We start from the raw sequence: 12199 nt of genomic DNA on the forward strand, positions 1-12199 counted from the left end.
TGCTCTCTACTTCTCAGTTATTACAGTTCTTTGTATATCACACACGTGTGCTCGTGCTACTGAATACCAAGAGAGGCACATTAATAGACAAAGTATGCTAAATGGAGCAGGAGCTGAAATTGTTGTTAAAGAATTGCTAATATGATCTTGTTTCAATTAAGGAAAAATGCATTTTTAAGCTATTTAAGATTTAATTCCTTTGTTACCATTCCAGTGAAATAATGGGCATAAATGTACCTTTCTCTACTAATCTTGATACACAGTGTGCATTCTCAAGTCCTTCGACAGTTTGTTAACATTGTAAACATTCTCAAATATCATAATGAATAATTACAAACAAAAGACCTGACCTTATAACAGTCAGGCAAGAATTTTGTGTTCGTTGCCATGCATATATTCAAATGAATTAAGATTTTGGATGATTTAGTGTTATTAGTTTCTATGACTTTAACTTATGAGGAAACCACATAAGTCACTGTCAATCAGAAATACTCACATACATACTCACTTCCGGCGCCGCTCCGAGCTGGCAGCCAGTATCAGCAGCTCCGACCTGACCGAGTCCCTTTTTCTCTTTAATATATGTTTCTCTGTTGTTTTTATGTTTTTTGTTTTTGTTTTTCTATTGTGGAGTGCTGTCCCCCACAATGGAGCTCAGAATTCTATGGACAATGGTGTTCTTTATCACATTTTTTACGGCGTCTTTGTCCGGAGAGCGCGTGGAGGTCCGACCTCCCATTGTTTACAGCAGGGATCAGCTGTTAGCCCTCGGAGCCTCCGCTGCCATGCCTACCGCCGAGCAAGCTAACATCCCCCGCGAAGTGAGGAGGAAGAGACGCGGTACTCGGGCCGGGATCGGGCGTCGCAGTAAAGTTAGGAGGTACCGGCCAGCGATTCCATCTATTATTATGGGGAATGTGAGATCTCTCCCCAAAAAGTAGACAAACTGGCAGCCCTTACCCGACATCAGAGGAGCTACAGGGAGTGCAGCCTGATGTGCTTCACAGAGTCGTGGCTAACTGCGCTAACTCCGGACTCACACGTAAACATGGATGGTTTTCATCTGATACGGGCCGACAGAACAACGGAGAGTGGTAAGAAGAGAGGAGGGGGTCTGGCTGTGTTTGTGAACGATAGATGGTGTAACTCTGGGCATTTATCTATCAAAGAGACGCTATGCTGTAAGGACATTGAGCTGCTAGCGGTTAGCATGAGACCGTACTATCTACCGCGAGAGTTTACACACGTGATTATGATAGCTGTGTATGTCCCGCCCTCTGCTAGTGCTGCAGCAGCCTGTGAGGTCCTGCACACTGTAACCAGCAGACTCCAAACACAGCACCCTCAGGCCCTTTTCCTGATCTCTGGGGACTTTAATCACATCTCCCTGTCCTCCACTCTCCCCACCTTCACCCAGTATGTTACCTGCCACACCAGAGACAATAAAACATTGGACTTATTGTATGCCAACACCAAGGAGGCATACAGCTCATCACCTCTCCCTCCCCTGGGGGGCTCAGATCACAATCTGGTTCATCTCCAGCCTGTGTATAAACCTCTAGTACACAGAGAACCAGTAGTGAAACGCACAGTAAGGAAATGGTCGGCAGAGACTGAAGAGGCCCTGAGGGACTGTTTCCGTTCTACTGTGTGGGACAACCTCTGCAGCCCCCTGGAGGATGACCTCAACAGCATCACAGACTGCATTACGGATTACATGAACTTCTGTGTGGACAACACCATACCCATCAAAAAGGTACGGTGTTTTTCTAACAACAAGCCATGGATAAATCCTGAAATTAAGGCTCTCCTCAAGGAGAAGAAGAGAGTCTTTAGATCTGGAGACAAACAGGAGCTGAGAGTTGTTCAGAAGAAGCTGAAATGGATGATAAGGCAAGGAAAGGAAAACTACAGGAGGAAGATGGAAGAGCAGCTGAAAAAGGACAACATCAGAGGGGTTTGGAACAGCCTGAAGACAATCTCAGGACAAAAACCAACCCCCCAGGCTGCAGGAGACTTGGGGTGGGTGAATGACCTAAATAAATATTTTAATAGGTTTGATCAACCACCCACCCCTCCCACAGCATTGTCCCCCCTGCTGCAATCTCCTTCATCTTCAGGGACTGCCTGTCCTTCATCTCAGGACTTCACACCTCTCAGCTTCACACCTCCCAGCTCCCAGTCATTACACCCACCCCCGGCTTCTGTGGACTCCAACATACACACCCCTCCCCCAAAACCCCCTCTCTCCATCTCAGCACTTCAAGTGAGGGACGAGCTTCGCAAGATCAAGTTGCGTAAGGCTGCAGGTCCAGATGGCGTCAGCTCCAGACTCCTGAGGTGCTGCGCAGATGAACTGTGTGGCATCCTAGGTTATCTGTTCAACCTGAGCCTGTCACTGGGGAAAGTACCACAGCTGTGGAAGACCTCCTGTGTGGTACCGGTACCAAAGACCTCCCATCACAAGGACCTCAGCAGCTACAGGCCGGTAGCCCTGACATCGCATCTGATGAAGACCCTCGAGAGGTTGGTTCTAAACCATCTGCGCCCCCTGGTGAGGTCTTCATTGGATCCGCTGCAGTTTGCTTACCAGCCTGGCATTGGGGTGGAGGACGCCATCATCTACCTCCTGCACCGAGCTCTGACTCACCTGGAGAAGCCTGGAAGCACTGTGAGGATCATGTTCTTTGATTTCTCCAGTGCTTTCAACACCATCCAGCCACGACTTCTGAGGGACAAGCTGGAGCTATCGGGAGTGGACCACCACATGTCCCAGTGGATACTGGACTACCTCACAGAACGTCCACAGTATGTGAGGTCACAGGGCTGTGTCTCTGACACGCTGGTCTGCAGTACGGGGGCCCCACAGGGAACTGTGTTGGCACCGTTCCTCTTCACCCTCTACACTGCAGACTTCTCCATCAACTCCCCACGCTGCCACCTACAGAAGTTCTCTGACGACTCTGCCATAGTCGGCCTCATCACAGGTGAGGACGACTCAGAGTACAGACAGTGGACTCTGGACTTTGTGGACTGGTGTCAGCAGAACCACCTGCTGATCAACGCCGGAAAAACCAAGGAGTTTGTGGTGGACTTCCGGAGACGCAGACCCACCACACTGACACCGGTGAACATCCAGGGAGTGGACATTGAGATAGTGGACTCGTATAGGTACCTGGGTGTTCACCTGAATAATAAACTGGACTGGAGCCACAACACTGATGCTCTTTACAGGAAGGGTCAGAGCAGACTCTACCTGCTGAGGCGGCTGAGGTCATTTGGAGTCCAGGGAGCGCTTTTAAAGACCTTCTATGACTCTGTGGTGGCATCTGTCATTTTTTACAGTGTGGTATGTTGGAGCAGCGGTTTATCGGCAGCTGAGAGGAAGAGGTTGGATAAACTAATCAGGAAGGCCAGCTCTGTTCTGGGATGCACCCTGGACCCAGTGCAGGTGGTGGGAGACAGAAGGACTCTGGCCAAAATAACATCTCTGATGGACAGAGTCTCCCACCCCATGCATGTAAATGTTGCTGAACTGCAGAGCTGCTTCAGTGACAGACTGCTGCATCCTAGATGCATGAAGGAGCGTTTCCGCCGGTCCTTCCTCCCTGCAGCTGTCAGACTGTACAATCAGAACTGCTCCCAACAAACACAGATGTCTACATCAGCGCTGTAACAACTTCTACTGTTATAACTTGCACATTACTTTTCTCAGCTTATATATACACTAACTTATTGGAAGTTACATGTCTACTTTTTAATGCACAGGTACAATAAACAATCTGCACTTTTCTAATTATTCTAAATATTCTTAACTATTTAAACATCTTTCAGTATCCTGCTCCGTTTGCACACTATGTGTACGCTAATTTAAATAACTGTACAGTACTCTGCTCTGGTAACTATTGTCCATGATGTAAATATGTAAAAATTGTGCTTCTGTTCTGTGTCCTGTTCTGTTTGTATATGTGTGTTTTTGCTGCTGATACAACCAAATTTCCCCTTGTGGGACAATTAAAGGATTATTCTATTCTATTCTATTCTAAATTTATTATATGTTGCTTTACAGAAATCATAATACCTGCAGACATATGGCACAAACGGGTTATAACTATTATATGTAATTATAATAACAAGTTTATGTGCCTATGAATATTTTATTTTAGTGCAGCTGGTTGAGAGCACGAGGCAACACAAACCCAGCTTGAGAGGGTCACAAGGTAGTGTACTCCTAGACATAGATCCCAAGTCTCAAGATATTAGAGAATAGAGATGGTAGTACATTAGGTGACTGAATATAATTAGTTGCATTGACCAACTGTTCGCCCAGGGGTTGAACATGCAACATCTGGGTAACATCTGAGGTTCTGGCTGGAGTCTGAATGTAACTAGTTAATGAGAATTTCCTTTTAATGTGAATTTCTGTTTATGTAGATACAACAGATTTGCGATTTTTACCAATTTATCTCATTTAGCTATATAACTACAGATTACATGGATTTGACAACTTGATGCTATTAAATTGCAAACTGATAGTAGACTACATCTTATTGGCACTTTATTTCTATCTTGACAGACCAAAATCAGTGTGAAGACGGCAACCAATTGCAAGCAATCACACACTTGTTCCCCGTCTTCAAAGCAACCATTTCAAGGTAAAAAGACCTCACACCGAATAATTTTAGTCGTGCCATGATTGCCAACCACTTTTTTTCCAAGTGTAACTCTGGTACGTGAGTAAAAACAGTTAGTAAAACAGTAACTTACAAACTTGGCAGTTAGTACCTTTAAGTCGTTGCTAATTTCCTTTTTTTTTTTTTTTTTTAAATATATTTGACTGAAAAAGATAGTTTAGATAAAACTCTATAAGGGAGGTGAAAACCACTAATGTGTTATGACTTAGTAATATTTTTTTCCCTGTTTTTTTTTTAAAAACAGCTGCCTGCTGCTGTTGGAGATAAGGTTCTTGATAGCTGTGAAATTAAACCATACATCAAATTTGGCAAGAAAACTGAAACAATCAGAGCTAAAGCCAACTATAAAGCTAGGGTTGCAGAAGGTCTTTGAAACAGCTTCGTGTCCATTTTATTGTGCAGTATGGTAGCTATTTCACAACTTGGAAGAAAAGCTGCCTGGTTTAAAAGCAATTGCATTCTACTGCAGCTCCAAGTAAGCATCAGGACTTATCCAGGTTTAATAAAAATAATTTATGCGACTAATAAATTTCCATTAGGCACATATAACCTTAATCAACAGAAAATATTGTAGAAAGAGACAGAAGCAGACTGCTGAAGGAAAAGACAGTAAAGTACAAGTTGGAGTAAGAGGCCAAATATGGGATTGCGCTAACAGTTGCTGCCTGAGGCTCTCATCTGTTGAGTTACTTTCTCTTCAGTGCACTAAATCAGATTCCCAGGAGACCTGCATTCAGACAAGAAGCCCTGAGACATTAGAGGAAGGGTTCTGTATTACAGCGAAAAATGAACAAAGTCAAGTAGGATACTTTAAGGCACTTTGGCATCACAATGAGAACATGGCTCATTATGTGCCAGAGTGTTGTCAAACTATAAAATGAATTGTAATAATAACTAAACAAAACTACAACTCAACAAAATCTCTTTGTGCTGTCAGAGCGATGAGTTTAAATGCTAGAGACATTAAAGAGAGAAGCATATCTCACCCATATAAAGGGAATTAAGATAAACAAGAGAATTTAATGCATTTCACATGGAAGAAATCCTACTTGATGCTCTTTGTTTTAGAAGCTTGATAAGCTAAGAAAATTGTTTCAGATTTACCACAAATAAACTCCTCTACACCACTAGAGGAAAGTGGCTAGATGCCATTTCTTTTGTTGTGCAGGGATAGCAATGGAAAAAAATATATATCACGCTTTGGAAATTCTAGCTTTCTGTCACTTCCACTTTTATTCATCCTCTACGCTTTGTTTGATAGAGATATTTTATTCATATCCAGGGGATAATTGGGGATTATCAACTCTCAGCTGGCATTTTGATGGCTTTTAAAGAACACTGATTTGCTTTGAGAGAACCAACAGTGCGTGACTAAGTTTAGCTTTATTATGAGCTTTCCAGTATACGGAAAAGAGGGAGCGACTGTGAAAACATTAAAGTGTTTCACAAGAAAAGGAAGTGAACTCAAACTAAAACAAAGTTGTCCACCCAATTAAATCAATCTCTTTTTGTTATGTAAAATATTTATGCGGTCTTGAGTTTAAAGAAGCTGCAAGTGTTGCTGGATTTTGTAAAAGTCCTGAGTGGGCTCGCATAATCACATTAGATTGGAGATACCGTTTGCGGTTTTTGGTTGTATAATGAGATTTGCTATTCTGCTTCTTTGTCATTCTTGATGGCACTGAATAAAAATGTATATTGTAATTCTTCTGCTCCTACTTGGTTTGCTCTGTATGTAGAACATACTTTCCATAAGACATAATCTTCTTCTGTTGATCTGAAGTTTCTCTGATGTTTTTTTTTCCCCATTATGTTTTCAGGGTGTCGTCTGTACATTGCAAATGCAAGGCTCTCCTATTCTTCTCTGCATTACATCTCAGAATGTAAATTTTTTTCAAATTAAAAAAAGATTTTCCCTTGATCTTATCTACAAACTGATCAGAATTTAGTGGGAAATGGTCAAGTTGCCACAACCGGTCATCTACCTGACATAACCCTCCCCATAATAGCCATACACTCACTGGCCACTGAAATAGAGCTGCACAATTATTATCGTAATTAGTTTGAACAACCCCCAAAAGTTGATTCTGTTCATCTGGACGGAGCGTTTTCTGTGGGAGAATCATTTCATCACTCATCCAAGTGACTTCTTCAGTCTCAGCTGACTGCAGGTTTCCCCAACCTAATAAACTGTACATTTGCATAATGACTGACACTAGCACCACTGAGGGAATAAAGGACTGGGAGGTCAGATATGCAAATTCTCATGACCATAGTTTGATCAATAGTGAGATCGCAATCATTTCTCATGATTGTTCTTTGATTTTTGTGACACTTTCATGTAACCATAACACTGCTTACTTTGTGCAACATTTTTGCTAATATATACATATAACAGCATTTTGGTATCACTCATGCTAGTCAGTCAGTATTGGTTAATCATGTTCCGTGAATTGTGGGAGGTCAAAATCATGATGAGGACTAAAATGTGATTAATTCTGCAGCCATATATTTAAGCATCTAGACATGGTCAAGAAAGCCTGCTGAAGTTCAAACTAAGCACCAGAAGGGGGAAGAAAGTTTTAAACTCTTTACAGAGAAACTTTCTGGTGAACTCAAGGAGAAGATTTCATGCCACAGGTCAGAGGAGAATGGTCAGACTGCTTGAGCTGATAGGAAGGCAACAGTAACTCAAATAATGAGTCTTTACAACCAAGGTATGCAGAAGAGCATTGCTGACTGCACAACATGTTCAACCTTGAAGCTGGTAAGACAGCAGAAGACTACACCAGGTAGCCCTCCTGTTAGCTAAGAACAGGAAGCACACCAAATTCAGACAACAGAAAATTAAAAAAATATAACATGGTGATGAGTAATGGTGTGGGGATACTGGCTTGGCACACTTCAGGCCATGAGCAATTTTTCCAGCACTTTGTTGAATCTATCAGAAGAACTAAGGCAGTTCTGAAGGCAGAACTGAGCCCAGGACTAGTGTACTAGCTGGTGAGTGTGTAATTGCTTATTTTGGGGGCACAAGAGCATAGATAACACCCTCACAACAAACTCACTGATCATTTCTGAAAACAGTTTTTCCTTTCTCCCACACTGATTTCAGTGTCTTCCTCACTTGGCTGCTCCAAATGATTAAAAGCATCAAAGGTCCTATCTTTCAGGTATACTGCACACATAACCATGACCAGAATAGGTGAATCACAAATGAAGAAATTGGTACCACTAACGAACTTACTGAATAACTAACCTAATAACTTATTCATATCTTTCAAGATTGGATATTATAAGAAATGCAGCCACTAGTGAGGGAATTTTACAATTCATAATATGTCAGTGGTTGTGATTAGTTCAGCTGTTAAAATGACAGTTGCTGGTGGTGCTTCTCATTTTTATGAGGTGTGTGAGTGAATGAGTAATGAATAAATTGTTGCATTTCTATTTTTTTTAAATATCCCACATTACAATCCCATATACTGTTCAGCATTGTAAGACATTCATTCTGCAGCCCATTGTCAGCGGTCTTGACAAGTTATAAAACAACGTTTTATCAAGCACAATGCCTTACTCAATTTGTCCCTCCCGTCTTCATTCAAACTCCCACTCATGACGGTCTCCAAAATGTCATACTTTCACAAAGTTTAATGTTGTTCAGAGTTTGATGTTTGCAGTGCTTGTTATTTGTCTCTCTCCATTTATCCTTCAAAAGAAACAGTGAACTTTTTTTCCCAAAATATTGGGCAGAGAGTTGAAAATATTAGACACACATAAAAGAAACACCTGAGCAATGGTCAAAGAGGTGAAAGCAATCATTGTAAATGTGTCATTTTCTGAATGGGTCAGTGCCCTCCCTCCAAATAAGGGGAGTAATAAAAGAACCCCAGATTTTGTGTCTTAATCCAGCTGTCTGATTTCAGTCTGCCCTTCACCACATGCCAGCTTTTGGCACTGATTGACGTGGTGTATACAGACAACAATGTGGAACTTTTTGTCACTCCAGCAAACTGGTTCAGGATAAAAGCTGCCCTACTGTGGCACTGCTAGTCATGGTTCCTAGAATGAAGTTTGGGATCCCTAACATTCCTCATCTCATGTTATAAAAAACTGAACTGTCGTGAAATTAAAGACACATTAAAATGTCAAAGCCATTGGCATCTATCAGTCTGGAAGGAGTTACAAAACCATTTAAGGCTTTAGGACTCCTGCAAACCACAGTGAGAGGCATTATCCCAAAATAGGGAAAACAGTGGTGAACCTTCCACTCATCTAGGAGGTCAGAAAAGAACCCAGAGCAACATCTAAAGAACTGTATGCCTCACTTGCCTCAGTTAAGGTCAGAGTTCATGATTTAACAATAAGAAATAGGCTGGACAAAAATGACAATCATGGGAGAGTTCCAAGGCAAAAACCACTGCTTACCAAAAAGAACACAAAGGCTCGTCTCACATTTGCAAAACAACTTAAAGAGTCAAAAGTCAAAATTTTTGGAAGGTTTGTGTCCCATTACATCTGGCATAAAACTAACACAGCATTTCAAAAAAAAGCATCATCCCAGTAGCCCAACGTGGTATTGGTAGAGTGATGGTGAATTTTCGGCTCTCTAACTCCACCAGCAAGTCCAACAGCAAAAAAAAAAAAAAAAAAAAGTTAAAAAATGAAGGTTTTGGAGTGGCCTAGTTAAAGTTTGGACTTCAATCTGATTGAGATTCTTTGGCATGCCCTCATGTTGGAAAACCCACTTATGTGGCTAAATCAAAGCAATTCTGCAAAGGAGAGTGGGCCTAAATTCTTCCACAGTGATGTAAAAGATTCATTGCCAGTTATCATAAATGCTTGATTGCAGTTCTTGTGGCCAAGGGTGGCACAGCCAGTTATTAAATTTAGGGGAAAATTCCTTTTTCACATACAGCCAAGGGTTGTTTTTTTATTCGCCTAATAAATGAAATCATCATTTCAAAACTGCATTTTGCATTTACTGAAGTTATAATTGTCTAATATTAAAGTTTCTTTTATGATTAAAGTGTGACTAACATGCAAAAAACTAAGAAACCAGGAAGGGTTTGGGTTTGTTTTTTTATAGCACTCTATCACAGTTGAAGATAAAGAGCAATAATCAATACTGAGGAAGTTTCACAAAAGGTCAAAAACGTGTTAATTAGTTTGTACCAGAAGAACACAATATGAAAGCAGCAAAACTTACACTTAGATTTAGATACAGTACAAATAAAATGTCTCTCAGGGCTCCAACTGGCTTGTAGTCAATCTCCACTACATGTCCGAATTTTAATAATGCATTGCCTTTAAAAATCCCACTTGTTCTCGGAGATAACACTGTTTTCAAAGCAAAAACCGAGTGTTGAATGTGTCCAAATGAGCAATGCAGCATGTGTGAATGTGTAACAGCATAGGTGTCACATATCCCCTTGAGGTCAGCGCATAAACATTCACCCCACATACACGGACACATACGCGCACACGCATACACGCACACAAGGTTTACAATTAGTGTTCTGGTGCAATAGGCTGCAAAAAGTGCAATTCCCCTGTATCTAGGAAGCCCAGAGATTTTCTGAGCAGACATGACCTCTGACTGGGACTATGACTAATAGTGTGTGCAAGAGAGGCAGGGTGCAACAGCAGGTTACAGCACTTTCATTCCTTCTCAGCACATCAAAGAAGGCAGAAACAGCATACTAAAACAAGTGACAGAGTTTTTCTTCATTCATTCTTTTAATTGTAAGTTAAGAGAATGAGTGACAGAATGATTCATATTCATCTAATTCTTATTTTCTGGCAGGAACAGTGGTTAGTGATTTGAAATTACACTGATTCTAATTAGTGGAATACTTATCATTCTTTTGTCACATTTTTCTTGGACTACTTAATGAAGTAATCACAGTGATCATGTGATTGGCAGAAATTTTTGAGATTTCTGTGAGTCACAGTGGAAGTGATGCTGCTATTATCAAATAACTAAATTAATAATATAATAAATAGATTTAAAAACAACTTGGATCGTACTGGCATCAGTTAAATTATAAGAGAGACACACTGTGAAACATATGAGCCAGTCACAGTATAGCATATGCACAGGTATGGTTCACAGCAGTTTCTTCTAATTTAGAGAGTTTTAGTTCAAAATAAATATTCAAAATTAATTAAAAGACTTACAGCACTATGTGAAGAAGTAAATATGTGGGAAAGCAGTAGGTATTTTGGGGTACTAAAACAGCATTAGGGGGGCCTAATATCAATAACAAGTGCTTTCTCTCTGCTTGCACAGATTAGACATTGAAAAAAGCTGCAGTCACCTTTAAAAACGTTGCAACTTATTCATCAAATAAGATTACCAACAGTTTTCTTAATCTTAAATCCCTGAAGAGTAATTTTCCGAAAATATTTTTCTGAATTATCGGCTTTCACTTGGCCTGCAGCCCTCATTAGTTACACACATGTATCCTTGCAGCCTTTGGTTAGAAGATTTAAACAAATTTTCCAGTTTATTCTTATGATCTGTGCTAATTGGATATAGCTATTTGAAGCTATCATTCACAAAGCCGCATGCAAATGATTCAATTTTCTTTGAAGAATTAATTTATGCATTACGATTTGAGTATTGTGACACAATGTCTTACAGGAACAATGTTTCTCGTCTCTAATGAATGGGATAAACAAATTATTTACTGGAGTAATAAAATCATATTTGCTGAAAATTGCCCATTATTTCTGTAATACCTTTTGTTTTTTTATCTCTTGATCCCAGAGCAAGTGTGACGAGCTTTATAATTACTTCTGCTTGGAGACGTTAACCGCTAACTAAACAGATAATATAAGGCAATCAATTTAGCCAACTGCTGTAATATGTCGATGCACATTTTGTCTTCTGAGGCCTACATCTAGCGGCCCACACTGAAAAAGGAAATAAATTAAATTAGGAAAGAATATTTTTATTTGCTCGTGTCTGTTGAGATGTGTGATGGGCATGCATAGATAGATTCTTTTGATTGTAGCGGTGTATTTTTATTCGTTTGACAATCTAGTTTTATTCGTGTTTTTCACACTGGTCATACTAATTATAACTTGTGACTGTGTTTTATTTTTAGGCGACTTTATTGTGTTGTGTGAAAAATGTCAGTTAAGGAAAGCACAGATATGCCATAGTGAAAAAGAAAGCAGTCCGAGTTTTCTGTGTGACTATAGTTTTTCACGCTAACATAGAGGAATATTTGCTAATTTCTTCTTTACTTCAGGTCATTAAGGTTTGTAGACATTCGTTTATACATGTTCTCTTAAGATCCCACTGAAGCATTTCAATGTGGTTGCTGTCTGGACTTTGACTGAGCCACTGCAATACACTGAATCACTGTCCTGTTGCTTGACATCATGTGTTGGACAGTCGGACTCAAATTTGACTATAGAATACCTGAGTTTACAGAGGAGTTTACGGTTGACTCAATCACTGCAAGGTGAACTGTGGCTGCAAAACAAGCCCAAAT

Source organism: Pelmatolapia mariae, linkage group LG10_11 (genome assembly GCF_036321145.2).
Source record: "Pelmatolapia mariae isolate MD_Pm_ZW linkage group LG10_11, Pm_UMD_F_2, whole genome shotgun sequence".
NCBI lineage: Eukaryota > Metazoa > Chordata > Actinopteri > Cichliformes > Cichlidae > Pelmatolapia > Pelmatolapia mariae.